This window comes from Callospermophilus lateralis, chromosome 4 (assembly GCF_048772815.1).
Source record: "Callospermophilus lateralis isolate mCalLat2 chromosome 4, mCalLat2.hap1, whole genome shotgun sequence".
NCBI classification, from domain to species: domain Eukaryota; kingdom Metazoa; phylum Chordata; class Mammalia; order Rodentia; family Sciuridae; genus Callospermophilus; species Callospermophilus lateralis.
The window spans coordinates 149,045,539-149,065,253 of record NC_135308.1 but is presented as its reverse complement, the minus strand read 5'-3'; the positions used below and the strand labels follow the sequence as shown (position 1 = coordinate 149,065,253).

The following is a 19,715-nucleotide window of genomic DNA, read 5'->3' as shown; positions in this document are numbered from 1 at the left end:
CATGCTGAGTGAAATAAGCCAGTCCCCTGCAAAAAACAAAGGTCAAATGATTTGGCTATAATGTGGAAGCTAAACCACAGTAAGATGGGTGGGGGAGAAGAAGAGAAGTTAAGTAGATTAGACAAAGGGAACCAAAGTGAAGGGACAGGGAGAAGAATAGGAAAGACAGTAGAACAAATCTAACAATTTTCCTATAAACACATGAAAATACATAAATGAACCCTACCAACATGCTCACCCACAAGAATGGGGTCATAATTAGAATAAGATATATTCCGTGCTTACATAATTTTATAAAAATTGATTCTACTGTCATGTATAACTAAAAAGAACCAATAAAATAAAATTAAAATAAACATCTTTGAATTTTTGCAGCACTCCATCTTTCATTATGCATCTGGCATTTGCCGATACACAGAACAAAGGGATGTAGTTGACTTCTATAAGGAGAGAGAAAAATGGATCTCCACTTTATATTTTCATGAAACATTTCTTTTTTATTGAACTATTAATAACTGCTATATTTCACATAAATGAAGGGTATAAACAAAACTTTGTGTGATTCCTAAATCACTCACATTCTTTATGTTTGCTCCCTTGTCAGTAACAACCTAAGACAACCTAAAGGAAATGGATACTTTTCCAGGAAATTATAAGTTGTCAAAGTCAATTCAATAAGAGGTAAACTAAAAATCTAAACAGACCAACAGTCATACAGGAAATTGAAGATGACCATAAATTACCTAGTTACTTGTTGAGCTCTGGAGAGTGGATTGTGTGTGTCTCTTCCCAGTTGTGTTCAGTGACATACCATTTGTAGCTCAAGACCTACCATGATGGTATTTGCATCACAGAAGTAGGCAATGATGACAGGCAGGAACTTGTCTTTTTTTTTTAATATCATTTTTTACTGTTGTTGTTTATTTATTTATTTTTATGTGGTGATGGGGATTGAACTCAGGGCCTCATGCATGTGAGGCAGATGCTTTACCATTGAGCAATCTCTCCAGCCCCAGGAACTTGTCTTTTCAGAGAGCCAGTTGTTGAACATTTACCAGCATATCCTTGGAATCACTCTTCCATCCAAAGTAGCTCAGGTCCAGTGGTTTCCCGGAAAAGTTCTAGCAACTATTCAAGAACAAGTAATCACCAGGTTATATTCCTTTCTGGTTATATTTACTACATTCCTTTTCACAGTCTTTAGAGTAATATTCATTTTACAGCAAAACTGAACAATTGCTCTCCACAATCTCCATTTCCAATCCTCTCCCCTATTCTGATTCTACTCCAATCAGGTTTTCATCCCCACCATACCACTGGAATTGTTTGTGTAAAGGTCATTATGACCCCAGTGTTTGATAAATCCCATGGTCAGTTTTCATTCTCATTCTACTTGACCCATCAGCACTCTTCCACACAGCTGATTGCTGCCTCTTCCTTGGAACACATGCTTCACAAGACTTCTAGGTCATCACTCTACTAGGTGTACTTTACTCCTACCCACTTGATGTTTCTGAGTTTGCTGGTTCTTTCTGGTCTCCCTGATTTAACGTTGCTTCTATGGTTTGGATATGATTTATCCTCCAAAGATTCATGCATTGGAATCTTGGTCTGCCATGTGGTAGCATTAAGAGGTTGAGGCTTAGTAGAAGGGAATTAGGTCATAAGGGTATTGCAGTTGGTGATGCTTAATACTGGTCTCACAGGGTAAGTTAGTTTTCATGAGAGTAAGTTGTTACAAAAGAGAAAACTGACTCCTTCCCTCTCCCAGGCTTACTGCATGAAAATTTTCATGTACTCATTTAAGATGCTTTATAAATATTTTCATAGCACAGTTAGGATTGTTGCCCTCAGTTATACTTTTACCTGGCTTCCTGTCAGGTCATATCTTCTGCATGCACTCCAGCTCTGTGATGCCACTCACCATGAGACCTTCCCCAAAGGCTGTATCAAGGGTCCTGCCAGATCTAGGACTTTTAACCTCTAACACTATGAGCTAACTAAACCTCTTTTCTTCATATATTTCCTAGACTGGATTTTTCATAGCAACAGAAAATAGACTAATACAGTTGTCCAGTGGTTCTGTTCTTGTATTTTCTCTCAATTTAGAAGATCTTACCTACTTGGAACTTTTATATACATTATATATTCTGATGAAACACACATTTTCATTCCAAATTCACATACTGAATTGCCTATTACACTTCCTTGTTTATCTAATACACATATTAAATTTGACATGTCTGTCTAGACAGTTATTGCCACAATGAAACAACTATCACATTTATCTTCCCACAATAAACAATTCAAAAACAGAACAAAAATAAATGAAGAAACTGCTTTTAAGCATTGAACAAAGATAATACAGATATGATTCCTACAAAAAGAAAATTCCAGGAAGTGAGCCTCAAATTCTTCTTAGCTTTCTTCCTGCGAGTACTTGACAAATGTACAGAGAAATGGATTACAAATACAGACCAGAAGTCATACTGAGTAGAGAAAGCCAAGTGAAAACTGTAAGAAAAGTTGAGAGAGAGAGAGAGGATCGATCTACAAAGTAACATCCCTGTATGTTTATATATAGATTCCCTTTAGTGTTTGGATGAATACTAACTAACCTATATATACACAGAGAAACCCTCCAAGAGATTTACTGGGGTCTAAGGCTGTGAGATTAATATAGATTCCAAAGTTCTCACAATGCTAGAATATGATCGGGTTCTGACAAACCAGAGTGAGGAGATGTGGGAATACCCAAGCCATTTAGTTTGGACCCCAAAAAGGAAACTCTCAGGTGAAAATTTACTCTATCAGTAGAATAAGGGCTACTCTAGACCCACACAAGGAAAGCTGAAAATCAAGTAGAATCAAGCTGAATGAGTGTATGTCCTGCCACCTAGAACAAATTTGTCATTATTTAATGGAAAACATGCTTTCAGGTATATTCTTGGCACCATAGAATCATAAATGCCCAGCATGTAATAAAAAATACTAGATATATGAAGAAGCAGAAAAATGATAGCAAAAAGAAAACAAGAGAAAAAAAAAGGTCAGTAGAAGCCCAGAAATGGGAGCAATGTTGGAACTGTCAAATAATAATAATAATAATAATATTATTATTATTATTATTATTATATTAACTGTCAAATAATAACTTTAATTATTATACATATTTTTCAAGTATTAAATACAGGTATCTATAGTGAGTGAATAGATACATATTCTAAAAGTAGTAAAAAATTAAGGGGGAAATTCTAGAAAAGAAAAAAAAGTATCCAAAATGAAAATCTGTTTGCAGAGATTTAACAGCAGAACTGTACATTAAAAGAGAAAAGATAATTTTTTGGAGATTGAACAAAAGAGATAATCCAAACCACAGCACAAAAAGAAGGAAAATATGATTGACCTAGAATACTATGTCTAGAAAAAAGGTATATTTTGAAGTTAAAGGCAAAGGAAAATATGTTCAGATAAATAAAATCTGAGAGAATTCATAAATACTAAACCTGCACATTAGGCTTGAAGGAAATTATTCCAGACAGAAATTTGGATCTATAAAGAATGAAGAGTGTCAAAGGTATATCTTTTTAAATGGAGAGTCACTTACATTTGCATGTGTTTATTTGTATTAAGATATTGTTATATTTTAATAATTTATTTTGAAAATTGATAATTGAAGACAAAGATAATAGTGATTTGTGGTATTTGCATAATCTAAAATGTGTACACAACCAATAGCAACATTTTTAAATAAATGAAACAAAAACTGGTAGAACCAAGAAAGAAACATAACACATCCATGCTTCTAATTTAAGATTTTAACACTATTTTTTAAAATCAACAGAGTGGGGAGGGAAAGTTGGTAAGATTAGAAAAAGATTTGATCAATTCTAGGACCAATTTTCTTTTCAAAATTTACCTCGGCAACACAGTTCCACATGCTTTTCAAGACATTGGCACATCCCTTTAAAGAGGCAGAGTTTGTTGCCTCTCTCCTTGATGGTATAGACAAGACTCTGTGGCCCCACCACAAATGAGAAGTGGGGCTGCGTGACTTCTAGGGCTAGGTCAAAGGGACAATACAGCTTCTCTCTCAACAGGCAACTTCAGAGTTTTAAGCCAATGACTTCTCTACAGCCACCAAGGTGCAGAGATAACCTAAAGAGACCATATTAAAATCAAGGTGCACAAGATGATCACAGTTTACAGCTCCCAATCCTGCCCAAGGTGACTGACATTGAATGAGCCTCCCTTTGAGATAATCCAGCTGATACTTAGCAGTTCACAGTTAAATTGTTCCATTGCCAATAAGTCTTATTGAAATAGCAGAATTTTGAGACAACTAAATGTGGTTACTAAGTTTGGGTGCATTTGTTACATCCCAACAGATAACTGAAACACTCACTATCAAACAGCATGACCTAATGGACATTTATAGGACATCGTATTCAAACGACAGAATATATGAGCTTTCAAATACTCATGGTAATTCATCAATGCAGACCATATGTTGTATATAAACATGTCTAAATGAATTTAGAAGGATAGAAATCATACTAAATTAGAAATTAAAGGAAATAAGTTAAAAAATAAGTCACCAAAAGATATCTGGAAAAGTATCCAAAATATCAGGAAATTAAGCAACTCAGTACAATATGATCCAACATCAAAAGAGAAATCACAAGGGACATTTGGAACTATTTTGAAATTAATGAAATGAGAACAAACATATCAAAAATTATGAGAGACATTTAAAGAAGTATTCATAAGGAAATTTATAGCTTTGCTACCTATTTCAGGAAAGAAAAGAAAGGTTGTTAACTGGGTTCATACTTTAAAATCTAGAAGATTAATTTGAAGCATAAAAATGTGGAAAATAAATAGAGAAAATTAGTGAAATAGAAAACAGACACACAGGACTTCCAAGTAGAAGGCCCTGGGTTCCATTGCCAGTATCAGGAAGAAAAAAAAAAAGGAGGAAAATAAAAAGACAACCAGTAGAGAAAAAAATCAATAATATCAGAAGATAGTTGTTTGAAAAGTTGAATAAACTTGATAATATCTTAGCAAGACAGATCAGAAAAAAAAGAGGGGTGGGTAGAAGAGAAGGACATAAACAAAAAGGAAAATACCTAGAATGAAAAGGGCACATCACTATGGAGCATGTAAATTCTTAAAACAAAAAAAGAATGTTATTAGGGGCTGGGGTTGTGGCTCAGTGGTAGAGTGCTTGTGTAGCATGTGTGAGGCACTGTGTTCACTTCTCAGCACCACGTATAAAGAAATTAAATAATAAAGTCTATCAATAAAAGTAAAAAAAATTAAAGGGAATGTTATTAACAACTAAATTCCAATGAATTTAACAAGTTCAAAGAATTACACAGATTCTTTGAAAGACATAAATTATGAAAACTAACACAGAAATATATTTAAGGAAAAAAGGAATAATACCCCTTTATCTATATAAAGATAATGAATTTGCAACTTAAATCCTTCACATAAAATAAACTCTAGTCCCAAATGGAAAATTTAATACTCATCTAACATAAGATCTTTCAGAGCATAGATAAAAATAGAATTCATTATATGATACAATCATAACATAATAGCAAATCCAGACAAGGACCTCACAAAACAAGAAAATTATAACCCTAAATCTCATATGAATATAATCTCAAAATTCCTAAACATAATAATAATACATTAAATCACACAGTACATAAAAAAGATAATACTCTCATGTTCAATCCTTCAAACAATTTATCCCAGAAAATGCAAAGTTGGTTTGCCATTCAAAATTACATTTATTTAATTCACCTTAATAACTGGATGAAATGATTACTTAAATAATTACCTCAGCTAAGCAGAAAAATACATTTGACAAAATTAATACTTTTTTTACCCATTTAAAAAATTTCAATATGATGTTGGTTTGGGGCCTAGCATAGATGCCCTTCAATAGTCAAATGGATAAAAAAAAATGTGGCACATATAACAATGGAATATTACTCAGCATCAAAAGAGAATGAAATTATAGCATTTGAGGTAAATGGATAGAGTTGGAAAATATCATGCTAAGCAAAGTAAGCCAATCCCAAAAAACCAAAGGCCAAATGTTTTCTCTGATAAGTGGATGCTGATCCATAATGGGAGGTGGGAGATCAGGGGAAGAATGGAGGAACTTTGGATTAAGCAAAGGGGAAAAAGGGGAGGGGAGAGGGCATGGAGGTAGGAAAAATGGTGGAATGAGATGAACATTATTACCCTAGGTACATGTATAATTATATAAACGGCGCAACTCTACATCATGTACAACCACAGAAATGAAAAGTTGTGCGCCATCTGCGAACAATGAGTCAAAATGCATTCTGCTGTCATGTATACTTAATTAGAACAAATAAAAAAACTCACAGTAAATAGTAATATAAGGTAATTCCTGTGTATTTGTAGTAGTCTCCCAAATTTAGCCTTTATACTACTAAAATCTACTCTCAAAAGAGCAACAAAGTTATCTTATTAAAATATATCAAATGAATTTGTTTTTCAAAATACCATATGCCTCCAAATTCTGATCCTGTATTTTACTTAAATCAAAAAGATATTAGCAGTTATTTATGTCAGAATCTCTAAAGTAAATATGAAAGAATATAGAAAGAGGTATGGAAAGAGGTATCTATCAGCCAATAGATAAATTAAAAATGGATTACCACTGGGCATGGTGGTGCATGCCTGTAATCCCAGAAGCTCAGGAGACTGAGACAGGAGGTTCAAAGTCAGCCTCATCATTGGCAAGGTGCTAAGGAACTCAATGAGACTCTCTCTAAATTAAAAAAATAACAAAATAGGGCTGAGGATGTGGCTCAGTTGTTGAATGCTACTGAGTTCAATTCCCAGTACAAAAAAAAAAAAAAAGGATTACCAAAAATAAAATAAAATTAAAAAGCCATGAAAAAAACAGAAGAGAAAAAAATCCAGAGAGAACAATAATAATAGTAATACAAAGGTAGACCTATTACAATCATATTAGTAGTTATATTAAAAGTAAATGATCCACATACTATTTAAAAGTCAGTGGTTGTCAAGAGGAAAAGACAAAATTTTTAATAGACCCAACTGCATGTGATCAACAAAAAACCCACATTAACAGTAAAACAATGGATTCCTACTATGATCAAGAATAAATAAAGTGTGCCTGCTCGTTCCATTGTTCAATAACATTGTTCTGGCCAATGCAATTGAATAAGAAAGCAAATTAATAAATAAGAATCCTGGGAAAGAGGAGGAAAGACTAAACTTATTTGGAGACAGCATCATTGTCTAGGTATAAAACTCGAAAGAATAATATGAGAAGTAACTAGGATTTATAGGAAAGCTTAGGGGAGTAATAATTACAAAATAATTAAAGCTCAATATTCTCCTATATCCTAGTGGTAATGAATTAGGACATAAATTACATTCCTGATAGCAATAATACATATCACCTAATAGTTAAACTTACAAGAAATATGTAGAACTTCTGAGAAGAAAGCCACAATATTGTTATTGAAGAATATAAAGAACACTTGTCTAAATGAAGAACTAGCTCATGTTACCAACTAAGAAGACTTAATATTGTCAAATGTCAATTCTTTCCAAGTAAATAAATAAACTTGCTGTAATCCCAGTGGGTTTGAAGATTTATTTTTGGAAATTCAACAAATCATTCCAAAGTTCATCTGGAAGAATATAATACTTGATGTTAAGTAAGAGATTTTGAGAATTGTGGTAATGAACTGACATTGCTATTCTAGAAAATGAAAGATATTAACATATAAAATGAGAGTAACAATTTTATAGTAATGCCATAAAAACAAGAACAATGGAATAAAATTTAATTTAAAACTGTTTATGTATAAGCATAAGAATTATTTTTAATAGTGATATCTTAAGTAAGTGGGAAATAACAAATTAGACTGTAAATGGTCAGAAGCACCTAATAATTTGGAGAAAAATTAAGCTGGATTCATTCTTGATCTTATATCCAAAACAAATTCTGGACTTTTAGAGATTTAGATATAAAACTATGTTCTATAACACTATATATATTATCTATATCTATCTATGGAAATATAATCTTAAGTGTGGTAAAGAAAATGGCTCCTAAGGTGTAAAATATTAAACTTGCTATCAAAATACATTTTATTTAGTAAAAGATGACATCAAAAATGAAAATAAGACTTGCAAATGACTGAGGAAAATAGGTCACAAGTCTTGAAGGAAAAGCTCATATTAATCCATAAAAAGTTAATGGAGGCATCAAAAGAAGCAAAAAAAATCACTAAGGGACAATAATAGAAAGTTCTCAAAAAAAAGATATAACTATTTGCCCCCTAATAATTAAAAGAGCAAGTTGAGAAGCATATTATAATGTCAATGAGGCAAAGTTCTGTGTATGTATTTGCAAGATATAGAAAAATAGAAAATTCTGTGTCCTGGTGGAGAGCATAGATTTCTATGAACTTTCTGAAAAGCAGACTGAGATTCTTAAAAATTTTAGAGAATTAACCCTAACAAAAAAAATAATGAATCTTTTTAAAAGGTTATCTGTGATACCCAATTAGAAAATGTCAAACTAAAATGGGCTCTACGTGATTTTCTCTTAGAAATCAACTTAAAACATCAAGGAAATTTTTAAAAGAAAAAAAAATATTTGATAAAGCTAGGAGTTGCCTGTAACCTTGAACTACAAAATGTGAGTAAGTGCTGCATGCAGGGAAGGTCAAACAAGTATGCAGAGAAATACCTAAGGAGACAGGTGTCCCAGGAGATCTCAAATAAATCATGCAGAGTCTAGTTATCCAAAGCAGGTGGCATTACTCAAGAACCAAAACCACAAAATCATTGCCTTCAACAATGGAAACAAGATTCCTGGTCCTTTCAGAGAGCTCCTCTGGATTCTCTTTGAACCCATAAAATGGGCAGAGGAGATGGGGCTGAATAAAGAAACACATCTGTGGGAGAAGCAGTGCATCACGGAAGAAAGGTGAAGTATATAGAGACCTTAAATTATGAGCAGTCCAGCAACTGCCTATTTCTTTGAACAAGGGAGAAACAAAAGTTAAAACAGTTCACATGCACACAAAACCCTTAACTTAGCCATGAACTAAGGAGAGTTACCGCTTGTCTGGTACACTGTTCTCTGCTCTCCCTTGAAGGAACCGCTTGCAAATAATTGGAAGAATCCACCTCATTCACAAAAGTAATAAACAAGAAAGAGCCAGCCAAGTATCTATGCAAAGTTATTTTCAGGAAAAGGAAGAAAAATGTGGGAAAAAACAAAAAATGTGGGAAAAAGGAAAAAATGTGGTAGATGATGAACACACACCAGAAAAATATCAACACTGCTCAGTTAAAAGTCAGGACCAAATATATGGTTACAAGTATGAGGCACCTAATGAATCAAAATGCTGAAAGCAGAGAACTGGAGGAGAGGAAACATGAGCTGGCAGACTTAGGAAATAAACAGAAGAAAAAAAAATAAATCCATCCAATAAATCAAGACCACATTAGCCATCATTGAATTCGTGCTAAGGAACAGAAGAGCAAGAATGAGAAAAGCAAGCAAGGTGATAAGAAGGAAGAGAGAGACTAAAAGGGGGTTGGGGGGTAGTCAACACAAAACAAATAGAACACAAAAAAAGTTCTTAAGACATAATTTTGAAAAACTAAAAGACTTAAGTCTATGGGTTAACCAGGAAATTAGTACCAAAAAACAAAAGCAAACCAAAAATCAATCAAAGAAAAAAAACATTATGCCATAGTACCAAGACTGACACATATCCTGGTAATAGTACTGACCTTCAAAGACTTAAAAAAAAAAAAAAAAAAAGAAAAAGAAAAAGAAACCCATCACTTTAGACATTCAGACAAAAATTATTACTTAACTTACAGGTTTGAGGTAGACTCCTATGGGTGCTCCTCAATCTTCTCATATTTTTGACTGTAGGAATACCCACCAGATAATGCATTTGCAAGGTTTCTTTACAATTCGATAAGCTGGCCATATAAATACATTCCAAACAACTGGAATATGCACTGAAATAAAGTAGCAAAGGCATCTGCAATTTTTTTAAAAAGCTGCTTTCTCTGTGTTTGGCCTTTTCGTTTTTTTGTCTGCTAGAATGCCAATTCAGTAAGAAAATGCCCTGAGAGATGGTGTAACAAGAAGGAAGACACTGCTTCTTGATGACCTTATGTAGCAGATGCTCTGATACCTCAGAAGAGCCAGACTGATGCATAAGACACAAAGTTCAATGTTACTTAACTCATATTCTGTACTTGGCTGCAGTATCACATGCTTTCTCAGATCTGATACAAAGGAGGAAATCAGACTGGTCTCATACTTCACAACAATATTCAACATTGAAAGCATAATAATATGATACCTATGATTTCTATATCCAACCAAATTGTCATTTAATTATAAAGGAAAATGACAAATATCATGACTTCCATGAATCCTTCTTGAAGAAACTACTAAACCATAAACTTTCATCAATCATTATAAATTATGAAAATGAAAGAATGATAAAAATCAAATGAGAAACACAGGAGAGGGGAGATTGAGCAAGTATGTATATTTTCTCATACATATGGCTAAAAATCTTTAAAGAAGACAAAGATTAGAATCTTCTAAATAATATATAATTGAATTACAAGGAAAACTACATGCATATATGTGTTGATCCACACACAAGTGGTTACACAAAAAACAATTAAAAAAACAGACCAGGTAAAAAAAGATTTTTGAAAAAAACGGAAGCAACATAAACTGAAATCATGATATTAAATTTCAAAATTCATTCATCTTATATTAATAGGATAAACTCACCTGTTGAATATGTGTGTATATGCTTATATGCATAGATACACTGATTTATATGTCTATGCATGTCTGTATGTATGTGTAGGTATACACATACATGCACACACACCTGTTTATAATACCTATTCATATAAAATTATATAAACTTACCTGTTAAATATATATGCATAATAATAAATATGTATTTGACAGATGAGTAATTATATATACATATATATTTAACAGATGAATTCATCCCATTAAGACAGATGAATTTTATCATCTCATGTTTTCTTTTTATGGTAAATATAAAAAGGAAAATATAAAAATATAAAAAGGAAAATCTGATCATACAGAGGTATGCCATTACAAAGATGCATTCAAAACTAAACTCCTCTGGTTAAAAAAGTAAGTATCTAAGCTAAGGTGTATGTAAAAACAACAAAAAACTGGGTTAGATTTGCAATCTATCAGACAAGGATCAAATTCAGGGAAAAGGGCATTAAATGAAAAGGAAGTATGTCTTATAATATTAACTGTATCACCTATAATTAAGACTTAACAGAATCAAATACCTATGCACTTAATTATAACCAAGAAAAAGCAAAAATTACATAAAGTGCTGTGAAATTTAGATGAAATCACATTCATATTAGGAGACTTTAACTCAATATTAAGTGTACAAAAATAAACAGAAATGACATGAACAATTGCACAAGGTTATATCTAGTTGATATATTTTTAATTCCATCCCCCAAAAGAGAGAATACAATTTTTTAATGTCCATGGAAAAGTCTGAGATTCATTAAATCAACCACAAACCCAAAAATAAATCAAATAAATTTCATAAAGTTTACATTGTATAATAACATTTTGGGGGGCTAATGGAAAGCATATAGAAATTAACAATCAAAAATAGCAAGAAAGAAAAATATTCATACACATACATATACACACCAAATACCTGAGTCAATAAGAAGCCAGAGGAAAACAAAAAGGAAAAAAAATCATATCACATATCCAAGCTATTAGTCATATATAAGGCAGTGTGCAGGGGATACTTTATAACTTTAAATTTTTACAATTGTAAATAAGAATGTAAGAAAACAAATAAGCTGAATATTCAATTCAAAAGTTGGGAAGAAATGAAACAAACCTTCCCGATAATAAAGGCAAAAACAGAAACTTATTCTTGGTAGGATAACAAATAAATCCAAAAGCATACTTCTTAAAAGAATGAAATAGATATATCATTGACTTACCTAATCAAGAAAAAAGGGACAGCATAAACGTAAGCTAAGTAAGAATAGAAATAGTATATACAGAGAATAAATACAAATATAGTGGAAATTTAAAGATTCCTAAAAACAGGACCAATATTTAGCCACTAGGCACTATTAAAGCCACATCAGCTTTTTATGTTAGATACATTTTATGATTTTCTATAGTTCATCAATGTCCAAGCCAACTGATTTTTTAAAACATGTTCTATTCACCCCTGAATAGAAAATTCACTGCGTCAACTCTACATAAATAAACTTTTACTCTTAAATGATAGAGATTATTTTCTAGAAAAAAAATTATCAAAATTGATTCCCAAAGACACAAAGTATTTAAATAAAATTTTTCTAAAGAATCATTCCACAAAGAAACAAAAGTATTAGACCCAGTGATTTTTATAAACTATATTGTCCTAACCTTTTAGGAACCAGTAAAATGAATGATAAATATGTCAAAGCATTGAAAAAGAGCAGCTTATAAAATATTAGCTATAAAGACATATAAAAATACCTGAAATATGCAGTCCAAAAAGGAAAACTATAGATCAATTTCACTTACGATTATTAACATAAAACTATTTAAATAAATTATTAACAAACAAAATCTATATGCATATTAACAGAATATCACAAAATGATTAAATGGGGTTTCTACCAAGACAATTCTGATATACAAAAGTATATTAATGTAATTTACCATATTAATAAATCAAAATGAAAAATCATACAGTCTTCTTTGTGGATAGATGCTGCAAAGACATTTGGTAAAATTTAATGTTGATTCTAGATTAAAATAAAACTCTTAATAAAAAGGCAAAGATAAATATATATTTATATCTTCAACCAATGCTCAGCATGATGCTTAGTGGGAGAAATCTTAGAAATATCCCCCATTCAGACAGAAACAGTGCAAGGATATCCATCATCATCACTATCATGATCATCTCAGCATCAACATCATACCATCATCACTACTGTCACCAACATCATCACCATCATCACTATCATCACCATCATCAATATCATAAATATCATCACCATCACTATTATCATCATCACTATCATATTATCATCACCACCACCATTATCAGCACCAACATCATCATCACCATCATCAACATCATTGCCATCACCACTTACCATTCTTTTCTAGAGACTTGACATGTTTTAACTTAATTTTTCCACACAATACTACAAGACAGATGGAAAATAATTTTTTCTGTTTATAATAATTATTTAAATGTTTTCTATATGTGCTAGACTGTGCAATTAGATTAGGGAAAAATAAATACAAAATTCTAAAATGAACTGTTTTAGTAAGCTTTTTCACTGTTGTGACTAAAAGGACTTATCAAAATAACTGTAGAGGAGAAAAAGTTTATTTAAAGACTCACGGTTTTAGAGGTTTTTAGTCCATAGAAGGCCAGCTCCATTCTTCTTGGCTTGCGGTAAGGCAAAATATCATGGAGGAAGAGTGTGGCAGAGGGAAGTAGCTCACATGGTGATCAGAAAACAGAGAGAGAGAACCCACTCTCAATATACAAATATATACCCCATAGCCACAACCCCAATGAACCACTTCCTCCAGCCGCACCCCACCTGCCTCCAGTTACCACTGAATTTCTCACATCAGGAATTAATTCACTGATAAGGTTAAGGCTATAGTTCAATCATTTCTCCTCCAAACCTTCTTTTGCATTGTCTCACACATTAGCCTTTGGGGAAAATCTCTTGTCTAAACCATTACAGGAACAGTATTTTTTTATTTAAAAATTTTTTTAATTATATAGTTGGACAACACATAATATTAAAACAAAAAGTTGTTACAACCAAAAATTTTAATTACTAAATTCAAAGTCAATATAAAAACATTTTCATTTGAAGTTTTGTTTTGGTTTTTCATTTTATTTTATTTTATTTTTGTACCAGGAATTGAACCCAGGGACAATTAACCCCTGAGCCATATCCCCGCCCTTTTTATTTTTTTATTTTGAGTTGCTTAGGGCCTGGATAAGTTGCTGAGCATAGTCTTGAACTTGGGATTCTCCTGCCGGCTTCAGGCTTTCCGAGTCACTGGGATTACAAGCCATTTGAAGTTTTGATGGACAAGCTTGTATCAATCAAACTTCCTTACAAGAAAAACTAGAAATTTGGATAATATAAAAACAACATCTGTTTGAAAGTATGAGAAACTATTAAAGCAAGCAGGACCCGAGGAAGTAAGCTTCTCCTAGAGCCAACTAGTTAATGGCAAATATTCAATTATGTATTAGCAGCACCGGGTCTAATTCTGCAAATTGAGCAGAAAGGAAGGGCTATAAGGCTGAGGAGCTGAGCAAAAGTTCTTGTAGCCTTAAAGAACAGAAGAGGAAAAACCTGGACTCCCCAAGGCAGCTGAGATGTGAGAATCAATGGGAATTTCATTCTCAGGAGAAATGGAATGGTATTAAGATTGATTCAACAATGCAAATAACCACCAGGCATTTGCTAGTTCATAAATAACATGGAACTAAGAACAAAAGAAGCCAAGCACAAAGTTACAACAGGATCCTGTAATGGTTTGCTAGGTCTGTAATAACAAAGTACCGCAGACTGGCTGATAAGTAGAAATCACACAGTTCTGGAGGTTGAAATTCTAAAAGCAAAGTATTAACAGAGTTGGTTTCTTCTAAGGCCTTTCTCCTTGGTTTGCCCAGGGCTCTTGTCCCCTGTGATTTTACCTAGTCCTCTGTCTGTATGTGTCTATGTCCTATTCTGCTCTCTTTTTAAGACACCAGTTATATTGGAGTAGAGCTCATCCTAATGACCCCAGGTTAATTGAATTACTCTTTGAAAGGTCCTTTCAGCAAATGCACTGTCTGAGATACTGAGGAATTGTATTTAGAACTACAACATCTGAATTTGAGAGGAGACACAATTCAACTTATACAAAAGTTACTAAAATATAGAGCAAAACTTTAGGAAGTGCTGCAGTTTGGATGTGACTTGATTGTGCCCCGACAAACCTTCACATGTTGGAAGCTTGGGCCTTGGGCCTTTAAGAAGTAGCCCAGTGGCAGGTATTCAGATCATTAGGATGCTTCCCTGGAAGGGGATTAAGATGGTTCTCACAGGGCTCTGAGTTAATTCTCACAGTAATGAAGGGTTACAAGAGTGAGCCTGGTCCCTCCGAATTTTCTGGCAATCTGTCAGTCCAAGCGATCTCTCCCTCTCCTACTAGTTCCCACCTTGACACTATCTGCCACGATTTTATGAAGCCAGGGAGGACCTCATCAGAGCTGGCACCATGTTTTTTAACACTTTCTGTCCCCCCAAATTGTGAGCTACATAAATTTCTTTAAAAATTAACCAGCCTTGGGGCTGGGGTTGTAGCTCAGTGGTGGAGCACTTGCCTCGCATGCATGAGGCCCTGGGTTCAATTCTCAGCACCACATAAAAATAAATAAATAAAAATAAAGATATTGTATCCACCTACAACAAAATTTTGTTGTAACAACAGGAAATAGGTACAGTTAGTTTACTGATAACTAGAGAGAACAAAATTGAAGCTTGGGGCTCAACAAGAAGGAGCTTTGGTAAACATGCCAGGCATTTAGTTAGATCCCCTGAAAGATTACACCTTAACAGATAGACCGAATTAGGAGATCTGCTTTCTCATATACTGAAATGCATCTTTGAACTCGCTCAGTGCAAGACGAGGGTTATGTGAACTGCCTGTCAGAAGCAACTACAAATTCTCTCTGAGGGAAGGAGCAGTACTTATACCCTCCAATTACCTGTACAATTTCTCCTATGCAATGTTTATCATACAATTAAAAATTATAGGGCGGGATAGCTGAGTGGTGGAACACTTGTCTAGCATGCATGAGACCCTGGGTTGGATCCCCAACACTATAGAAACATTTTTTAAAAATCCAACTAAAAAGATTACAGAGTTTAACAGGAAATAGAAACAACTGAAACCAAGTGGAAAAGAAACAACAGAAATACTAGTGATTCAGACTTATTATTCTAGTTGTACTGCATCTATTTTTAAAGAGGCTTTTTAAAGCTATCAGATGGATCTGCATGTAAATGAACCACCTGATGAAACAAAGCTCAATAATTATTAAAGAAAGGAGAAAAATAAAGATACTCTAAAAAGTAAAACACTCAATGATCCACAACTAACACTGAATTACTGGGCATGCCAAGATGCAGGAAAATGTGACCCATTAACAAAAGAAAAATGGGCTAAAAATACAGATTCAGGAATTACAGAGATGATGAAGCTAGCTCATGAGGGCACTGAACATAGCTACTGTTACTATGTTCAAGTATTTACAGAAAATCACACATCTAGTGAGAAAATAAAATGCATGAGAACAAGAGGCAGCTTCAAGTATAAGAGCAAATTGAGCATATTATAGATAAATGACTGAAAACTGGCGATTAAAGTGAATATCTCAAACCTGTTCAGAGGATGGAAAATGATACACAATGAATAGAGGAACAAAATCAGAGTAACTGAAGACTTCTAATCATAAATTATGCAAGCTAGAAGACAATCAAACATCATTAAACTGCTAAAAGAAAAAAAAAGCTGTCAATCTCCAGTAAAAATAATCTTCAAAACAAATTTAAGCTGGGCAGAGTGGCACAGCAACTTGGGAGGCAGAAGGATTTCATGGTCAACACAAACCTGGACAATGCAGAGAGACTCTGTCTCAAAATAAAAAAATAAAAAGGGATGGGATATAGTTCAGTGGTAGAGTGTCCCTGGGTTCAATACCCAGTATCACAAAAAATAAAATAAAGGTAAAATGAACATACTTAAAGGTAAACAAATGTTGAGAGGATTTGTCTTAGGAGATCTGTATTAAATGAATGTTGATGTTTTTCAACAGAAAAAATAATGCCCACATGGAAATTTGGATCTACATAAAAGAATCAAGAGAACCATAAATGGTAAAGATGAATATATAACTCTTTTCTGTTTTAATTTTTCTTTAAAAGATCATTTTCCATTTGTAATATAATAATAATAATCCATTGTGAAATGTATAATACATGTGAAACTAAAATATGTGATAATGATACCAAAAAACAGGGAATACTTTTCAAACAATAATACTGTTTCTTACATTATATGTGAAGTGACATAATATTATTTGAAAGGAAACTGTTATAAGTTAGATATGCATGTTGCAAACACTGGAGTAACCACTAAGAACCTAAATCAGATGTTTAATTAATAAGATAATAATGAAGATACAATAGAATTGGAAAAATTCTCAATCCAAAAGAAGGCGGGAAAAGAGAAAGTTCAATAAAGAGAATAGACGGGACAAATAGAATACCCAAAAAAAAAAAAAAATTAAAAAGGAAGATACTAGATTCAAATGCAACCATTTAAATATTGCATTCACTATAAATTGCTGAAATGTCCTAGGTTAACATGCAGATTTTCAGAATTAGTGAAAACACCTTACACCTCAGTCATGATAAAAGAAATACAAACTTTCACTACAATGATGGTGATTTTTAACTGACATTTAACAGGTAGACAAAGAAAAACACTATCTTGAGGTGAATGAAAACAACCACTCTCTACATTGTGTGTAGGCAGGGAAACTGACACAACCTATGAAGATATAACGCTTGTCGGATTCCCCAGCATTGCTGAGAACACAGCTGGATTTAACACTGTCAAGCTGTAGGGGTCCTACTGCCCTCCATTAATATTTCATGTTCTGCATGTCAGAGGAAACCTGGAATGATAGATATCATTTGATGCTGCCATTTTTCAAGACCAGGAAAGCAAAGATATAGGAAGTGAGAGGATGAAGAATAATAAGAAGGGACAAACTCAAGTAATAGATCATGGGCCCAGGATAAGTACAAGGAGAAAAAAAAAAGAGAGACAAAAACAAACTAGTATGTTGGGACAAAATGAATTGAAAAAGGACTAGAAGAATTGACCGCATCAAAAAACCATCAACAGTTGGAGATCCAGAGAGTGGGCCCTCTTCTAGTATTTCCGGGTAATGGCACAAGTTCAAAAAGACCTACTTACAAATTTAAGAGCAATATGAGTGGTCTAAAATTTTGAATGTTTTTCAGTTTTCATGGGCAACAATTAGGAATATCGTGCTAATTTGTGACTGTCTCCAGAACCACAAATTGGACTCTGAAAGAATATGTAGCAGTGGCTTAAGAGCCATATTGGGGTGATGATAAAATTTATAAGCTAAAGCTCCTTGGTAACATTTGGTAAAACTGTCGTTTGTGATAAGTGGGAAAGCAGATCATTTATTAAATTAGCTTTGAGCCCTCAGGAAAAAAAGTTTAGAAAAGAGAACGAAGGTAACATGTCTTAGTCGCTGGCTATATTTGGCTACTGGCGTGGTTAAGATGTTTCCCCTACTTCCTCAAAAAAGATAAGTTGACTTCTGCATTAGTCAGCTTTTTGTCACTGTGACCAAAATACCCAACAAGAAAAGTTTATTTGGGCTCACAGTTTCAGAGTTTTAGTCCATGGTGTGCTGACTCCATTGCTCAGCAGGACATCATGACGAAGGGCATGGTGGAGGAGTTGGGCTCACCTCATGGTGGCTGGAAAGTACAACAAGGGAGGGAAAGTGGCCACTGGGAAAGATAACCCTTCCAGGACACACCTCCAGTGACCCACCCCCTTCAGACACGCCCCACCTTCCTACAATTGCCACCCAACTGGTTCATTCAATTAGGATGGACTGATTAGGTTACAGTTCTAATAAGCTAGTCATTTCACCTCTGAATATTCCTGTATTAACACAGGAGCTTTGGAGGGATACCTCATATCTAGCAGTAGCCACCCCCAAAACACCAGAATTGGAGATACATATTATCAATTTAAATGAGATCCTATATAAGGGTATCATTATAAAAAGAGAACATTTGAATTACGGAAACATATCATCAGGCACGTGCCATGTGAGGGTGAAAGTCAAGATCAGGTGATGTATCTATAAGCAAAGATATGCCAAAGATGGTCAGCAAACCACCAGGAACTAAGAAAAGAGACATGGGATAGACTCTTTCTCATAGCCTCACCAGAACTAACCCACCCACATCTTGATCTTAGACTCCAGAACTGCAAAATAAGTTTCTGTTGTTTAAGTCCCACAGTTTGTGGCACTTTATTATATTAGCTCTAGAAAACTAATATCGCAAGCTATTATAAGAAGGAGATGCACTTACTGATGTGATGTCATATGTCTGTTATCCCAGCTACCTGGAAGGCTGAGGCTGGAGGGCCACAAGTTCAAGGCTGGCCTGGATTAAATTAGCTAGACCCTGTCTCCAAATAAAAATTTTAAAAGTGTTGTGGGTGTAGCTCAGTGACAGAGCCCTTGTGTAACAAGGCAGGGCCCTGAGTTGATGCCCAGAACTGGAAAAAAAAAAAAAAGAAATGAAAGAAATATAGAGAGATAAAGAAGAAGAAAGAGATGCTCTCGAAAAGAATCGACTAATATGCAAATAGGAATAAATGTGAATTAACACAGGGATTTGGGGAATTTACAGGGAAGGAGAAAGCAACTGCTTTTCAATTCCAATGGTAAAATATACAC

The 19,715-nt window shown here is 33.7% G+C and overlaps 1 long non-coding RNA gene across 1 annotated transcript; it reads right to left on the bottom strand.

The window, feature by feature from the left end:
• Positions 1–931: 931 nt before the first annotated feature.
• LOC143398066 (uncharacterized) lies at positions 932–7,586 on the bottom strand. Its single transcript, XR_013091241.2, has 3 exons — positions 7,499–7,586; positions 6,708–6,820; positions 932–1,128 (listed from the first exon to the last, which is right to left on the bottom strand). It is a non-coding gene; the product is annotated as an uncharacterized LOC143398066 (long non-coding RNA).
• Positions 7,587–19,715: the final 12,129 nt, after the last annotated feature.